This window comes from Callorhinus ursinus, unplaced genomic scaffold (assembly GCF_003265705.2).
Source record: "Callorhinus ursinus isolate GAN/ISIS: 27379988/994484 unplaced genomic scaffold, GSC_fseal_2.0 scaffold32, whole genome shotgun sequence".
Taxonomy (NCBI): domain Eukaryota; kingdom Metazoa; phylum Chordata; class Mammalia; order Carnivora; family Otariidae; genus Callorhinus; species Callorhinus ursinus.
Window position 1 is genome coordinate 14,382,540 of NW_027397094.1, and position 15,138 is coordinate 14,397,677.

At 41.4% G+C, this 15,138-nt stretch overlaps 1 long non-coding RNA gene across 1 annotated transcript in view; it reads right to left on the bottom strand.

Moving 5' to 3' along the window:
- Positions 1 to 8,984: 8,984 nt before the first annotated feature.
- The window catches only part of LOC141370325 (uncharacterized), a 69,393-nt gene continuing 63,239 nt past the window's right edge, over positions 8,985 to 15,138 (bottom strand). Inside the window, exon 3 of the long non-coding RNA XR_012374252.1 lies at positions 8,985 to 9,119. This is a non-coding gene — a long non-coding RNA (uncharacterized lncRNA). The remainder of the gene's footprint in view (positions 9,120 to 15,138) is intronic.

Sequence of the window (15,138 nt, forward strand, 5' to 3'; positions counted from 1 at the left end):
GGGGGGAAATCGGAGGGGGAAACGAACCATGAGAGACTATGGACTCTGAGAAACAACTGAGGGTTCTAGATGGGAGGGGGGTCGGGGGATGGGTTAGTCCGGTGATGGGTATTAAGGAGGGCACGTATTGAATGGAGCACTGGGTGTTGTATGCAAACAATGAATCATGGAACACTACATCAAAAACTAATGATGTAATCAAAAACTATGGTGACTAACATAACATAATAAAATAAAACTTAAAAAAAGAATTGGGCTGTTTGTTCTTTTAATTACTGATTTAGAGGGATTTAAAAATATATTTTGAGTAAAAGTGATTTGTTAGGTATATGCATTAGGAATATTTTCAGAGTTTGTGGTTTTGCCTTTCTATTGTCTTAATTAAATCTTTTTCATTTTGTATAGTCCAATTTATAACTTTTTTTATGATTAGGGCATCTTGTTTTATAAGAAGTCCTTGCCTAAACCAGATGTGCAAAGATATTTTTCTGTGCTTCCTGACGAAAGCTTCATTATTCAAGCTTTTACATTTATGGCGATGATCCAACTTAAATTCATTTTTAATTGAGTTAGCAAGAACTTTAACTTGGACGCTTTATTTTTTGTAGTTTTAAGGAAGTTATATTAAATGTTTAGTGTAAGTTTTAGATTTCATACAGCAGAACTACACACTGAGAACTGTGAGTCACCTTCTCTATATTTCTATTTAAATTGTGTTAGTTATTAGTCTAGTAATGTGGAAAACATCAACAGGGGAATCCAGCAGGCTGAGAATTTATCTCCTTGGCCCTGAGAGTAAATTACTGTGTCTCTTGACAACCTGTTTTCTCTCATCAGGGAGGAATTGTCATCCCAAGGAACTTTCTCTTCCAAATGTTACCATAAGGACTTTGAAGTCATTTGTAAGTGCAAAAATAAATGCCACACCCTCAATCCCCGATGGGTGGGAGGTCTCCATGTATACAGGGGTTGTAACCCCATGACCATCACAACTTTGCACAGGTGTGAAAGAAAATTCTAATGACTCCTTGCTCCAAAATTCCATTTTACAGATATTTCTTATTTGTGCTGAACCAAGGAATTACTTGCAATGAAATATATTCATCAATGTCAAAGAGATGTTTTCAGAGTAAAAGTTTAAATTTTGATAAAGTCAAATGTACCAGTTTTTCTTTTCCAATTCTTTGCCTGAACTCTCTACTTGCTCTGAGTCTTGAAGATATTCTCCTTTCTTCCCCCCTGAAAGTTTTGTAGTTTGGATTTTATGCTTACGTCCTTAATTCATTTTTGTAAAAGATGTGAGACTTAAGGTTTTTGTTTGTTTTCCTTTTTTGCCAGTAGATACCCAATTCTTGCACAATCATTTGTTGAAAAGCTGATCTTTCCTTCATTCAGTTGCTTTTGAGTTGAGTCCATCCACTGAGTTTTTATTGTAGTTATCGTATTTTTTAGCTCCAAAGTTTCCATTTGGCTCTTCATATCCTCAGTTTCTTTGCTGAAACTTTCTATTTCTTTATTTGTTTTTAAGCATGTCTGGAGGCCCCTGGGTGGCTCAGTGGGTTAAGTGTCTGCCTTCGGCTCAGGTCAGAATCCTGGGATCCTGGGATCGAGTCCCGCATCGGGCTCCCTGCTCAGCGGGGAGTCTGCTTCTCCCTCTCCCTCTGCTCCTCCCCCTGCTTGTGAGCGCTCTCTCTCTCTCTCTCTTAAAGAAATAAATAAAATCTTAAAAAAAAAAGCATGTCTGAAATGGCTTGTGAAACCTTTTTATGATGGATGCTTTAAAATCTTTGTCAGATGATTCTAACCACACTGTCACATAGGAATTGGTATCTATTGCTTATCTCTTTAAAGCAGCTTAAGATCTTTCTGGTTTCTGGTATGACAGGTGATTTTTCAGCTGAAACACAGACATTTGGATTATTAGGAGACTGCATCTTATTTATACCTTCTGGTTTAGCTGGCTTCCTGTCACACCACTCTGGCAAGGGTAGGGGGTGGGGTGCAGCCTCATTGCTTCAAGATTGCAGTAGAAGTCCAGATTCCCAATTTTCCATTCCACTGATACTTGACAGGGTGGGGAAGGGAAGCTCCTTGTTTCTGTTGGGTCCAGCTAAGAGCCCAGATTTCTCATAGGGTCTTTACTAATGCTGTGGGGAGAGCAGCTCTGCCTTCCCTGACACCAGTCCAGTGGGAGCTTGCAGTGGTTTGTTATACTCCTGGGAGGCTGGAAGTCTAGACACCTCACTCAGCTTTTGCTGGCTTATGTGGGGTGAAGTCATAGATTGATGCACAGGTGTGTGTGGTCAGGGGTGGGGACACATTGCAGTAGAATAGTTATTTCTGAGAGTTTTCTTGTTGGCCAGAGAGACTGGGCATTTTAAAGGGCTTTTTCCTTTTCTTCTCTTGTTTTCAGCAACTCTGTGCCTGTTGATGTTTCTATGTTGTAGGCTTCTTCAGCACCCAGACTTAGTTTTGAAACCAAAAGAAAACCCAGTGCTGTTCATCACCATGCTGTTCTTCATGCCCCAGTGTCTTTTAGCCAGTCTGCCTCTCTCCAGCTTTCAAAGTCTGCTTCTGCTTGTTTATATATAATCTCCAAAGTTTTTCATTGTAATTATTGGAAGGAATACGGAAAAGCGTGTCTATGCCATCTTGGAAACAGAACCTTATTTTTTAAAAAGATTTTATTTATTTGAGAGAGAGAGAGAGCACAAGTGGGGGGATCCCAGGACCCCAGGATCATGACCTGTGCCGAAGGCAGACACTTAACCGACTGAGCCAACAGTCTTATATTTAACTATCCTTCTCTTTCTAGAACTTTCCCACATTGAGGTCCCCATTAAAATTTATTGATATAATGGCATGCTGAAATGTTTGATCCACCCAAAAGATTTTAACATAACTGGAGCCTAGCTTCGCTCTCACTGGTGGGAGCAGATGGGGAAGGGCTATTCATAAAATTGCACGGGGATCTCTAGAGCTATTAAAATTGATTTGGGGAGGGAAAAGGGGAAGGACATAAACCCTGTCCTCTCCCCAACAGATACATCCTGGCATCCCATGTGGTGCTGCAGTAGTTCTAAGAACCCCAAAAAGAAATAGAACAGGAGGTCTCTACCAGGCAGCCCTCAAAAAGAGCCCCGTAGAAATTTCTCTCCATTATCATTCTTGTGTCAGGTATGTCCCTTACTAGGTGGGTTATACATAAACAAGACATTATTATTTTTTTCTCCTTCTCTTAAGCATATCACTCTAGGGAGCTGGGGATCTGTAGCCATAGCCTTCTGTCCCCTCTCTTATAACTAGCCTGGAAGGACCGACCAGCTCCACAAGCAACCTTCAATGCCTATGCAGAGATTGACTTTCTTAAAAAAAAAAAAAAAAAAAAAGCTTTTCCTGTCTTTCTCTCTTTAAAAAATCTCCATTCTTGACTTTTTCTTCTCTAAGTCCTTTTGCACAGATTGTTCATCCTGCAGTTGATGCATTATTAATTCCTCCTTTTCCTTCTCACTGGGGGACAGCCTAGCAACCACCAAGGGCACAGACTTAGTTCGCTTCCAGACTACCAGGATTAAAATTCCAGCTGAGCCATTCTCAGGCTGGGTCACTTTGGCCAATGTACTCAAATTCTCCATGTTTTTTCATCTGTGAAATGGGGATGAAAGCAGTCATCTCCTCAAGGGGTCATCGCAAAGGTTAAATGAGTTTGTATATTGTTCACACCCGCTCCCCCCAGCCAAAAACCTCAAGGAGCACAGAACTGGGTTTATTATTTGCCTCAGCAATAATAATGGAGGCAATTAATAAATAACAATAAATAATAACTAAAGAGAGACACGCCATGGGGAACTCTGAGGCACCATCTTAAGAGGGGCTTTTTTTTTAAAGGATTTGAGTTTGTGTTGAGTGATTTTGGAGAGGGTCTACGAAAGTGGACAGTTGCTCTGGATTGGATGCCGTCGGAAAGCGGGGACAATTCCGTTGACTGGGTAGCTTGAATTATTTTTATCTAGAAGGTGGAGGACCAAGGAAGGCTAAAGCCATAATTGGGGAAGAAGCAGCAGTCCCTCCTGTGAGCTGGGAGAAAGCAAAATTTGGTCATTTTAGGGGTTTGCATTGTGTTCTGGTTTTTGTCTTTCCTTGGGCGTGATTATGGAGGCGTCTTGGACACAGGGACCTCATCTGATGTTCGTGGTCTGTGCAATTGTTCGTGATCAGCGGGAGAACACCCTGGTCCAGCTCCGAGTGTCGGGCCAGCTACCAGCTACCATGAGAGCTGCTTTGTTCTCTCTCTTCAAATGTAGGTTTTTAACACAGAGTATGACACAGAGTATATGGCTAATGTTCTATCTCTCCATATCGTTCGGGATGTCTATGCTTTGTCTCCCCAGACACAACTTCCGTGCTGGTCGACAGTGACGCATCTGGCACGCCATAGCTCTGCCCCTGCACTTGACCCCACGAGCAGCACTTCACAGAAGCCATTGTCTCTCCAATCTGGTATTGTAGGATTTTTCTCTGTTCTGGTCAAGCCATCACCTTTTTTTTTTTTTTAACCATGTGATTTTCTTTAAGATTTTTTAAAAATTTATTTATTTGACAGAGAGAGACACAGTGAGAGAGGGAACACAAGCAGGGGGAGTGGGAGAAGGAGAAGCAGACTCTCTGCTGAGCAGGGAGCCCGATGCGGGGCTCGATCCCAGGACCCTGGGATCATGATCTGAGCCGAAGGCGGACGCTTAACTGAGCCACCCAGGGGCCCAAGCCATTACCTTTTTCATTATCATTTTTATGGAAGGTCCTTTCTTGAGTATCAGATGACACAGAATATAAGTGAGACATTGTCTAAAGATTATTAGACACTCAACTTTGCACATCATGGCAAAAATGAGTAAGATATTTCTACCGTAGTAGAAATTTATCTATCTGTATTTCCCCTGCTATTTACACAGTATCTGACACATTCCTGTGTGGGGGATAGAATAAAACATGTAAATAAAGATGTTCGCCTGCCTAAATCTGTGAAAGTACAGGATTTCCAAACAATCTGGAAATCTCTGGCGGAGCTGCTCTGTCTCCCACATTTACCTTGCTGCCATCTTTCTTTGAAGGCCATTACTCCTCTACCCATGGAAGAAATTTCCTCAGAGACTTACATCATGCAGCGAATTCAATCTAAGACTCAGGTTGAACCCTAAAGGAATATTTCAATCACAGCCATGCATGAGACTCTGGCTGGTATTAATTGTGACTGGAGAGCAAACCCACCTAGTCAGACTCTTGGGTCACTTTAAATGAGTCTTCTGTCATATTTACACTGTCCATTTGTAAAAATGTGTATGTTAATGCCCTTGGGGAGAAAAACAGAATGTAAAATTCTACGTGCCCCTAATCATAACTTGTGAAAATCATATAACCACACAGATAGATTCTATGAAAGAACATGGAGAAATAGAAAATGTTCACTACTATGATATTTATTTGTGCATAAAATAAGGAAAGAAACATGTATAACTGTAAATCTGTGGCGACAAGTGGGTATCTAAATATTCTGTTATAGTGGAGCTGTCCCTGATGCCTACTCCTCTCAAACACAGCTCCCTATGTTCCTATGGCCCCTTATGCATACTATGCAGAAATAGCCCACATCTTGGGTTATAATGTCTTGTCCGCAGACTGATCTGTGGAATCTTTGAGGATAGGCACCATCTTTTCTTTATACTGTGGTCTGTAAGGTACCCACAGAGAGCACAACAGGTGCTTGAGAATATTTGTTATTTAATGATTTAACTAGTTACTCACACCGCTCCACCTGGTGGCCTTACCTTCCATTCTGGGAGCTTCTTTTAAGAGTTCTATAACTTAAGTTATGAGATAGACTTGAAAACCTAGTCATACAGTAACAGCTTTGTAACAGGTAGATCTGAGACAGGAAAGGTGTCCATGGCACTGCCAGCTGTCTTTCCCTGGAATCCTTAAAAACTTTTGCCCACACACTTCCTAAAAGAATTTTGAAAAACAATGTCTTTTTAAGCTGACATCAAACATTTTTCATCTTGGGTGCCTGGGTGGCTCAGCTGGTTGAGCGACTGCCTTCAGCTCAGGTCATGATCCTGGAGTCCCTTGATCGAGTCCCGCATCAGGCTCCCTGCTCGGCAGGGAGTCTGCTTCTCCCTCTGACCCTCCCCCTTCTCATGTGCTCTCTCTCTCATTCTCTCTCTCTCAAATAAATAAATAAAATTAAAAAAAAATTTTTTTGTCTTAAATTTGAACTGTTGCAAAGTATGTTAGTTTAGAGTTTTAAATATATTTTGAAAAGATTTTACATAAATAATAAATTTATCATGATATATTTATATGGTGTTATTTGGATTTAGAGAAATTAAAAATAATAGCATAAAATAATTATTTTCATTATACCCAATGGAGTATAAGTATCATATCCATTGAGTTCTAAATGCCAGAGCAATTTGATATCCTCCAATATACATAAATATGTATACGTATTTTTTTTAAAAAAGTTGGTGACCCCAGGATCCAGCTGTTAAAAATAATTTCTTCTGGGTTCAATTATATTTATAAATATTGATAGGATTAATATCAGTCAAGATAAAACAATTATTTATGCATTTTGATAATTACCATAAATGGGAAATATAAATTTTTATGTTACTTTGATAAGTGGAAAATATACATTTTTGTTAGAAAATTTTTTAGGAACACCTGAGTGGCTCCAACTCTTGGTTTCAGCTTGTGTCATGATCTCAGGGTTGTGAGTTGGAGCCCCTGTTGGGCTCTGCACTCAGCCTGGAGTCTGCTTGAGATTCTGTCTTCCTCTCCCTCTGCCCCTCCCCCCACTCATGCGTGTGCTCTCTCTTTCTCTCTCTCTCTCTCAAATAAACAAATAAAATCTTTTAAAAAAAGAAATGCTTTTTTAATGAGTTGGGTAGGGCCTTTTTTTTTTTAGACTTCTTCATATTTTCATGGGTGAATATTACATATTGCTAGTGTGAGAGAGTATTCACCATCAGTTTTATTCCTATTTTTCATCTCTTATATGCAAACACTAAGAAACACGTATATAAGCAGATGGATATAGAAGGAGTTTGTTAAACTGTATCACTCCTTAAAAAATGTTCCTTTTCTGTGTTTGAATGCCCAAGGTAGTAAAGTGATCAATCTCTTTATTGTTTTGCAAAATAAGAAGAGGTCAGTTTTATTTATTTATTTATTTATTTATTTATTTATTTATTTATCTATCTATCTATCTGAGAGAGAGATAGAGCATGAGCAGGGGGAGGGCAGCAAGACATGGGAGAGAGAGAGACTCCTCAAGCCGACTCCTGGCTGAGTGCGGAGCCCCATGAAGGGCTCAATCCCACAACCCCCGACATCATGACTTGAGCCGAAATGAAGACTCAGACGCTCCACTGACTGAGCCACCCAGGAACCCCGGAAGAGGTCAGTTTTAATAGCAAGTGTGGTTAGAGACAACTGGTCTGATAACCTCAGCTGCTTGTTCAGGCAGCTCACTTTTAGAACTGACTGTATAAATGGAGGTTGAAAAACTGGAAAATGGTCTCGACGGCTTCCTTGGAAATCCTTCATATGCCCCCACAATTTCCCCTACCCATGGCTGGAAAGTTCTGACCTTCTCAATATCCATCCGTCCTTCTCTTCAGTGTCACTAACAGAATGCTACTTCTCTTCAGGGGTTACCGGACATGGCTCCAGTACTCACCTTGCCAGACTGCCTTGCATTATGACCCAATTCTTGCCAATGAAATCTAAGTTGAGTTGCCCGGGAAGGGGGCTGCCCCTGGAGCACTTGCTTTTCTGAGAAAATGGGACCAACTCAGCTGGCACATCCCATATCCACTTTCACTTGCCTTTCTTCCTCTCCTTGGAAAGCAAGCACCACCTCGGGAGGTGCAGCGGCCAATCTTACACACAACAGAATAAAAGCCAGAATGGGAGAACCCATTCACTGAGGAGCCTGGGTCTCTGTTGACAACTCTGGGAGGTTGCACTGGTCCTACACTGCTTACATCTAGGGTGTCATTGCATGAGAAAAGTAAGCCCCAGTTGTTTAAACCCCTGTTGTCAGGTTTTTTATTTCTTGGCACCAAGTCCTAATGGAAACAAAGGATCATTCTTTTATTCACACCTTGGGGAATACATGATTTATTTTTCTGGCCTCAAAGAACATGCTAAATGCTGCAGGGAATGCTAATGAACTGTTATACAATCACATTTATGCATTATTATAGGCATTTGCTTTTCTGATCTAAATAAGATAAACTTATAAAATAAATGTTTTGAACACCATCGAAAACATCACAAGGTTTTTGTAGGCAATCCTGTCTTTTAATTTTTGTTCTTGGAAGTAGTAAGCAGTCAGTAAATATTTCTCCAACAGAGGACTGTAAAAAGGCCAACTCTAACATTTTTTAACTTAACAGGGAATTGTAATAAATGTTTGAGAGTGACTTGCAAAAACCTATAAATTCAATTCTAACTGTTTGTGAAGTAGTTATTAATCACAATATTTGGCACATTGGAAATAGGATACAAAGTAATATAGTGTTTGAGTAACTAGGGAAACATTACCTGAAAGGAGAATGGTTATTTGTGACTTGGGGATTTACTACATTTATGAAAATTTATCAGTGAATTTCATCTACTGCTCTCCTAGATGACAAGTTGCCTGAACATTTCAAATGAATCACAGTAATTATTCATTGAGGAAGTGACTAAAAGTGTTGGGAGAAATCTTAAAAATGGCACAAAAATAACACTCCCGGATATAAAACAATAATAGCAATATTCCCAAGCACTTTAGATGTATTATATACACCTATCCTTTCAACAACCCTAAGCACGCATGTATTATTTTCCATTTTAAAGACAAAGAAACTTTCTTAAATACAGATGCATTTAAAAACTTGCCTAAGTTCACACAAGCAATGAGGGGCAAGGAGGGATTAAAACTGAAGTAGTCAGTTGCACTGATGTTATGGCTGAATCACCTCTTACGGCCAGTGATGATGAGCATTACCAACACCGAATGCAACATAGAGTGTACACAGAGCAGGCCGACTCTGAAGGGAAGCCAGTACCTGGAAGGAAGAAATAGCATGGAGTTAGGGTCCCATGTTCTGTGGCTTTTAGGCTGACAGACGTCTTATTTACCGGATGTGAGGAGAAAATCCTGGACAGCACGGGGCACAGAGGGCGACCATTGAATATATACAATTAGTTTAAGTCTGTGGTTGACCCTTGAAGACTTATGCAAGGGACAGGTTTCAAGTCCCTCAACTGGGGACAAAGGAACGGAACTGAGAGGACACTGGACTTAACTTCTTGCTTCAAGTCGAACCAAATTAGTTGCCTATTCAAATAACAACAGTTACTGGGGGGATATAAGGAAGACTTGGTCTCCAGGACATAACGTTTGTAACATCAAGGACACAATTCAGAAGTATTCCATGCGTGAAGAATCAGGAAGATGTGCCCCACACTCAAGAGAAAAGGAAGGCCTCACTCAAATTTGGGATACACACCTGCCTAATTATATGACCATGCTGAGTTATCCACCTGCGTACAAGATAAGACATGGAATGGTTAACGAGTGTGTACCAGGAAAATCTTCACGCATGGCTGATAGTTTTATGGTCCTCCAATTTCCATTCTTACTTTGCCTATCCAAGTGCCAGGCCAGCGCCTAGGTAAGCTGCTTCATGTGCAACATTGACTCTGCCCTTGACTGATACATTTTAACATAGTCCACTATCAAGAGCTTCCCAAAGACTTTATTTGCCCCGTAACATCTCTTCTCATTATTCCACTAATCACTTGCTTGTGTTCCTTTTAAATGTTCAGCGGAAGGCCTTCCATGAAGACACTGCTGCTGATATATAGATTAATAAAATAGCCCCTTATATGGCGGTGAGCATAGATTCCCTGGCCAGCCCCAAGCTTGAGCAGTAGTCTCATGGATACAAAGGTGATGGTGGTAGAAACTGAGGACCTGCCTGGCCTCAGAAACAGGGACCTACCATTAACAAGAGTCAGTAGTCATTGCTTTTTCTGAATGTCTGCTTTGCCAACAATCATCTACCCGGAATACTTGATACAGCTCCAGGGACCAGGCAGTTTTCTGGTGGCAAGAAACGTAATTATCTGGAAACCTTCCATCATCGAGGGTGCTGAGGCTAATGTTGAATCTGTTATCTTGCCTTCAAAAGCAGAGGAAAGCAAGGGAATGAGGGAATTTTTAGAGGTGATGAAAATGTCTTATATTTGGATCACCGTGGTGATCACATGACTCTATAAACTTTTGACTCCTGAACAACATGGGTTTGAACTGTGCAGGTCCACTTATACATGGATTTTTCCCAACAAATAACGTACAGTACTGTAAGAGCATTTTCTCTTCTTTATGATTTTCCTAACAATGTCTTCTTTTCTCCAGCTTTCTTTATTGTAAGAATACAGTATAGAATACCTAGGACATACAAAATATGTGTTAATGGACTCTTTGTTATGAGTAAGGCTCCGGTTGAGAGTAGGCTATTAGTAGGTAGTTAAGATTTTGAGGAGTCAGAAGTCATACGTGGGTTTTTGACTGCATGGGGGTTGGCGCCCCTCACCTCTGTGTTGTTCAAGGGCCAATGCAAATTGACAAACAGTGCCACAGTATGTTTTGGCGTTTCTTGCAAGATGCGCTCTGGGCTCTAACCAGCCAGAAATACATGCTGCCATCTTACTAACTGCCAGAAAATACAGATCTCAAAACAAAACACAGAAATGGAAGTGGAGCCTCTCACCATTTTGCCTGATGACTCACTCTCGAAATATTTGTTCTAAATTCCCATGTGACTGAATTCTTCTGTTCTGGAGATATTAGTACTAAAGAAGGAATACTCCTGCCCTGGATCACAGTAAAGGTTTTGCTGAATGGAAAGCTGAGCCTGCTATCTCATCATTAAAAGTGACTAACATGACTAAATAAATTAGAAAAAAAAAGAGTAGTAGGGGTGGGTGGGATGATGGCCTTTGACTATCAGTCATTATAGTCAGCTGCCATGTTGGGGAAGGATGGTTGAAACTGGAAGAAACCCTTGCGTTTCCATGGCAGGTCATGGAAAACCACCTGACACTCACAGGTTGGCTCATCAAAGTCTCAGGTCTCTCAGAACTAAAGGTTTAGGTTAACCCAATGCACAAAGAAAGTTGACTAGGGAGGTGTTGACTAAGGTCAAGAAGTACTAAGGCTAGAACTGTTTTACAGAAAGCCCTGCCATGGACATTAAGTGGAAAACCCCAGGCTTGTCCTCTGGAACAGATAAGGGGAGATGGTCCTAATGTACACCTCTATCATTTTAATATTTAATATTTATCATTTAATGTTAAGCTAAAAATCATTTCTGGTGGCTGATCTATAACTCTGAGTGTACGAGGAAGTTTATCATGTGACATGGCTGACCCTCCCTCTACATTCAAAATCTAGATTGCCAAATTACAGGTATGCCTCCATGAGATAACTGAAGAGGTAAAGAAGAGCCTTGACTTTTTGTTTGATCACTTTTCTCATATATATTCTTGCTTTGCATTGGGAGCAAGCCCAAGGAAAAACAACTGTGAACCCTGGCTGGGTTATTGTTCTTGATTCTGGGTGAGGGCTAATGGCACTATGAACTGAATGGGAGAGAAGGGAAATCATCAACACCTGCTGTGACCTCTTGGCCAACTCAAGAAACGAATACTTACGGCCTCTGCCACCATTCCTTTGCTTGCTAGTGAGGAATGAACAGTTACAACCTCCATTTTAACAAATAAATTATGGGTTTTTTTCTTTTCCCTTTTCGTCTCTCTTCCTGGTTTTTGTTTTTTTTTTAAGATTTTATTTATTTATTTGTCGGAGAGAGAGAGAGAGAGCACACAAGCAGGGGGAGCGGCAGGCAGAGGGAGAAGCAGACTCCTCGCTGAGCAAGGAACCTGATGTGGGACTCGATCTTAGGACCCTGGGATCATGACCTGAGCTGAAGGCAGACTCTTAACCGACTGAGCCACCCAGGTATCCCTCTCCTCCTGTTCTTTACCATTTTGTGGTAGTGGTTAAATGTACCCATGGTTTCTGGGGTTACTGTGATCTGGGACAGAATCACCGTGGAGGAATTTATATCAAACAGACATCTTGGCCTGGGAAAACAGGATCTCAATGACATTACTGAATCCCGAGGCAATGGCTGAATGTGACTTTGAGTTGTCTCTGGTTGGGAAAGTGATGTGCGAAGTATCGATTTTATGTGTGATAATTAGACTACGTTAGGCAGAGCCATCTTTCAATATGTGTGAGTAAACATATGTGGGGGTGGGCAGCCAACATGTATAATTTCAGAGAAAAATCCTGGGATGCCTCCCTGGTTTGCAGCAATTCTCCATAAGAGAAGTTTCCCCTGACACCCATGAGTGGATCTGCACAGTCATGCCTGCTTAGGTTAACTTTGGATCTCTGGCCCTCCTTGAACAGAGTCTATCAGATTCTTTCTTAGAAATTTGGAAATTTATGGGAGGTACACACAATTGTGGTCTCCGGAGCTGAGTCATGCTAACAGCAGTGCTATAGAAGAGAAGTCCACAAGCTGACTGAGCTCTCTAGAACATCTCTTGCTGTTGCTCTTCCTAATGAGGCTCAGTTGTTCCTTTCTTCTCTGGATTCAGTGATATACACCACTGACCTCTCCAAGAATACCTATTTTAGCCTCTTGACCTACTTAGAGTCAGTTTCAGTTATCTGCAACCAAATGAACTACATAGAGAACAGAATTATAAATCTATACCGATTAGAGTGATGTTATCTTATAAAGGATTTTAAAGTTCTCAAAGTTCTCCTGAGGAGTTTCTGTATATAATAATAATAATAATAATAATAATAATAATAATAATAATAATATAATATCTAAACTAATCTTTACTTCCAGTTCAAGCTCTGCACTGGGCACTTTTCCTGCAGTAACTTGTATCCCCACAATGGTCCTCTGAGGCAAATACTACTCTTTCCTAAAACAATTGAAGTACAGTTGATGCGCAATGTGACATTATTTCAGGTGTACAACATAGTGATTCGACAATTCTATTTTTTTCTCTATGCTCTCCACAGGTGTGGCTACCATCTGCCACCATACAATGCTATTATGATTCTATTGACGGGGGTGGGGTGAGCGGCACCTGGGTGGTTCAGTGGGTTAAAGCAGCCGACTCTTGATTTCAGCTCAGGTCATGATCTCAGGGTTGTGAGACTGAGTCCCACGTTGGGCTCTGCACTGGACATGGAGCCTGCTTGGGATTCTCTCTCCCTCTCTAAAAAAAAAACAAAAAACCCCCCAAACCCAAAAACCCAATACTATTGACTATATTCCTTATGCTGTACCTTTTATTCCCGTGATTTATTCCTTCTGTACCTGGAAGCCTGCACCTCCGACTCCCCTCATCCATTTTGCACACTCCCTCCACCCCTCCCCGCCGGCAACCACCAGTCTGTTCTCGGTAGTTACTGGTCTGTTTCTGCTTTTTGTTGTTTGTTTATTCATTTGTCAGGGGACTATTGCTCTAACCTTATTTTACAAATAACTGTAGCTCAGAGAGGTTAACTAACTGACCCAATAGCATACCTCTAGGTAAATTGTAGAAATGCGATGAAAAATCAAGAACTCACTTAGATAGTGAGCAAATGAGCCAAGATCCCGTCCAGGACTTAATGACTCTAAAACACATATGTTTAGCTATGCATTTATTAATTCAGTAAATATCTACTGAATTCCTAATGCAACAGGAGGCAGACTACTGGGGACATCAATAGCTTGGGTTCTAGAACCAGAGGTTCTGTATTTGAATCTTTCGATTCTCTTCCAATTTCAAGCTGTGTGACCTTGTGAAAGATACTCACCTTTCTTTTTTTTAAATTTTTAAAAAATATTTTATTTATTTATTTGACCGAGAGAGAGATAGCGAGAGCAGGAGCACAAGCAGGGGGAGTGGGAGAAGGAGAAGCAGGCTTCCCGCCGAGCAGGGAGCCCGATGCGGGGCTCGATCCCAGGACCCTGGGACCATGACCTGAGCCGAAGGCAGACGCTTAACGACTGAGCCACCCAGGCGCCCAAGATATTTGCCTTTCTGTGCCTCTGTTTTCTCATATTAAGATAGGAATGGTAACATAACTACTTAATTGAATTGCTATGAAAAATAACTCAGTTAAGGGGCGCTTGGGTGCCTCAGCTGATTCAGCGTCTGCCTTCAGCTCAGGTCATGATCCCGGGTCCTGGGATCGAGTCCCACATCGGGCTCCTTGCTCATTGGGGAGCCTGCTTCTCCCTCTCCCATTTCCCCGTTTGTGTTCCCTCTCTCTGTCAAATAAATACATAAAATCTTTTAAAAAATAACTCAGTTGATACATTTAAAGTGCTTTGGGCTGTGCTTGGCACATCAGTGACAGCTATTTCTATGCTAGGAGCGATGAGTAAGTCAGGAAATGTCTCTGCTTTCGTGTGCTGGGGGTGAAGATAGGGAGGAGGTTTCCTATTTGGAGAGGTTGGCCAGGGGGAGGCTCCTCTGAAGAGGTGGCATTGTACCAAGATCCTGGAGATGAGTGCTTTGGGAAGAAGCAACAGCAGGTGCAGGTCTTGAGGGGAGAGGGACTGCGGCACGTTCAAGGTGGGGCTGGAGTAGCTTCGGAGTGTGAGCAGGTGGGAGTGTGGTAGGACAGAAAGTCAGACAGGGTATCGGGGCCAGATCCTGAAAGCCCCGAGGGCCTAGGCAAAGAATCCGGATCTATTTAAGGCATAAACAGGGGCTTCCGAGAGTTGGGAACAGAAGAGTGACATTATCTGATGTTAGTTTTAAGAGATCAGTCTGGCTGAGATAAGACATCCAGGGGCTGATAACATAGAGGGCAAGGGCAGATTCAGGAAATCGGTTGGGGGCTAGCAGGAATTTAGGCAAAAAAAAAAAAAATAGCATCTGAGGTGAAGGTGGCAGAAATGGAGGTGAGGACAAGCGGTCCAATCCAGGATATGTTTTTTTTTTTAATTTTTTTATTGTTATGTTAATCACCATATATTACATCATTAGTTTTTG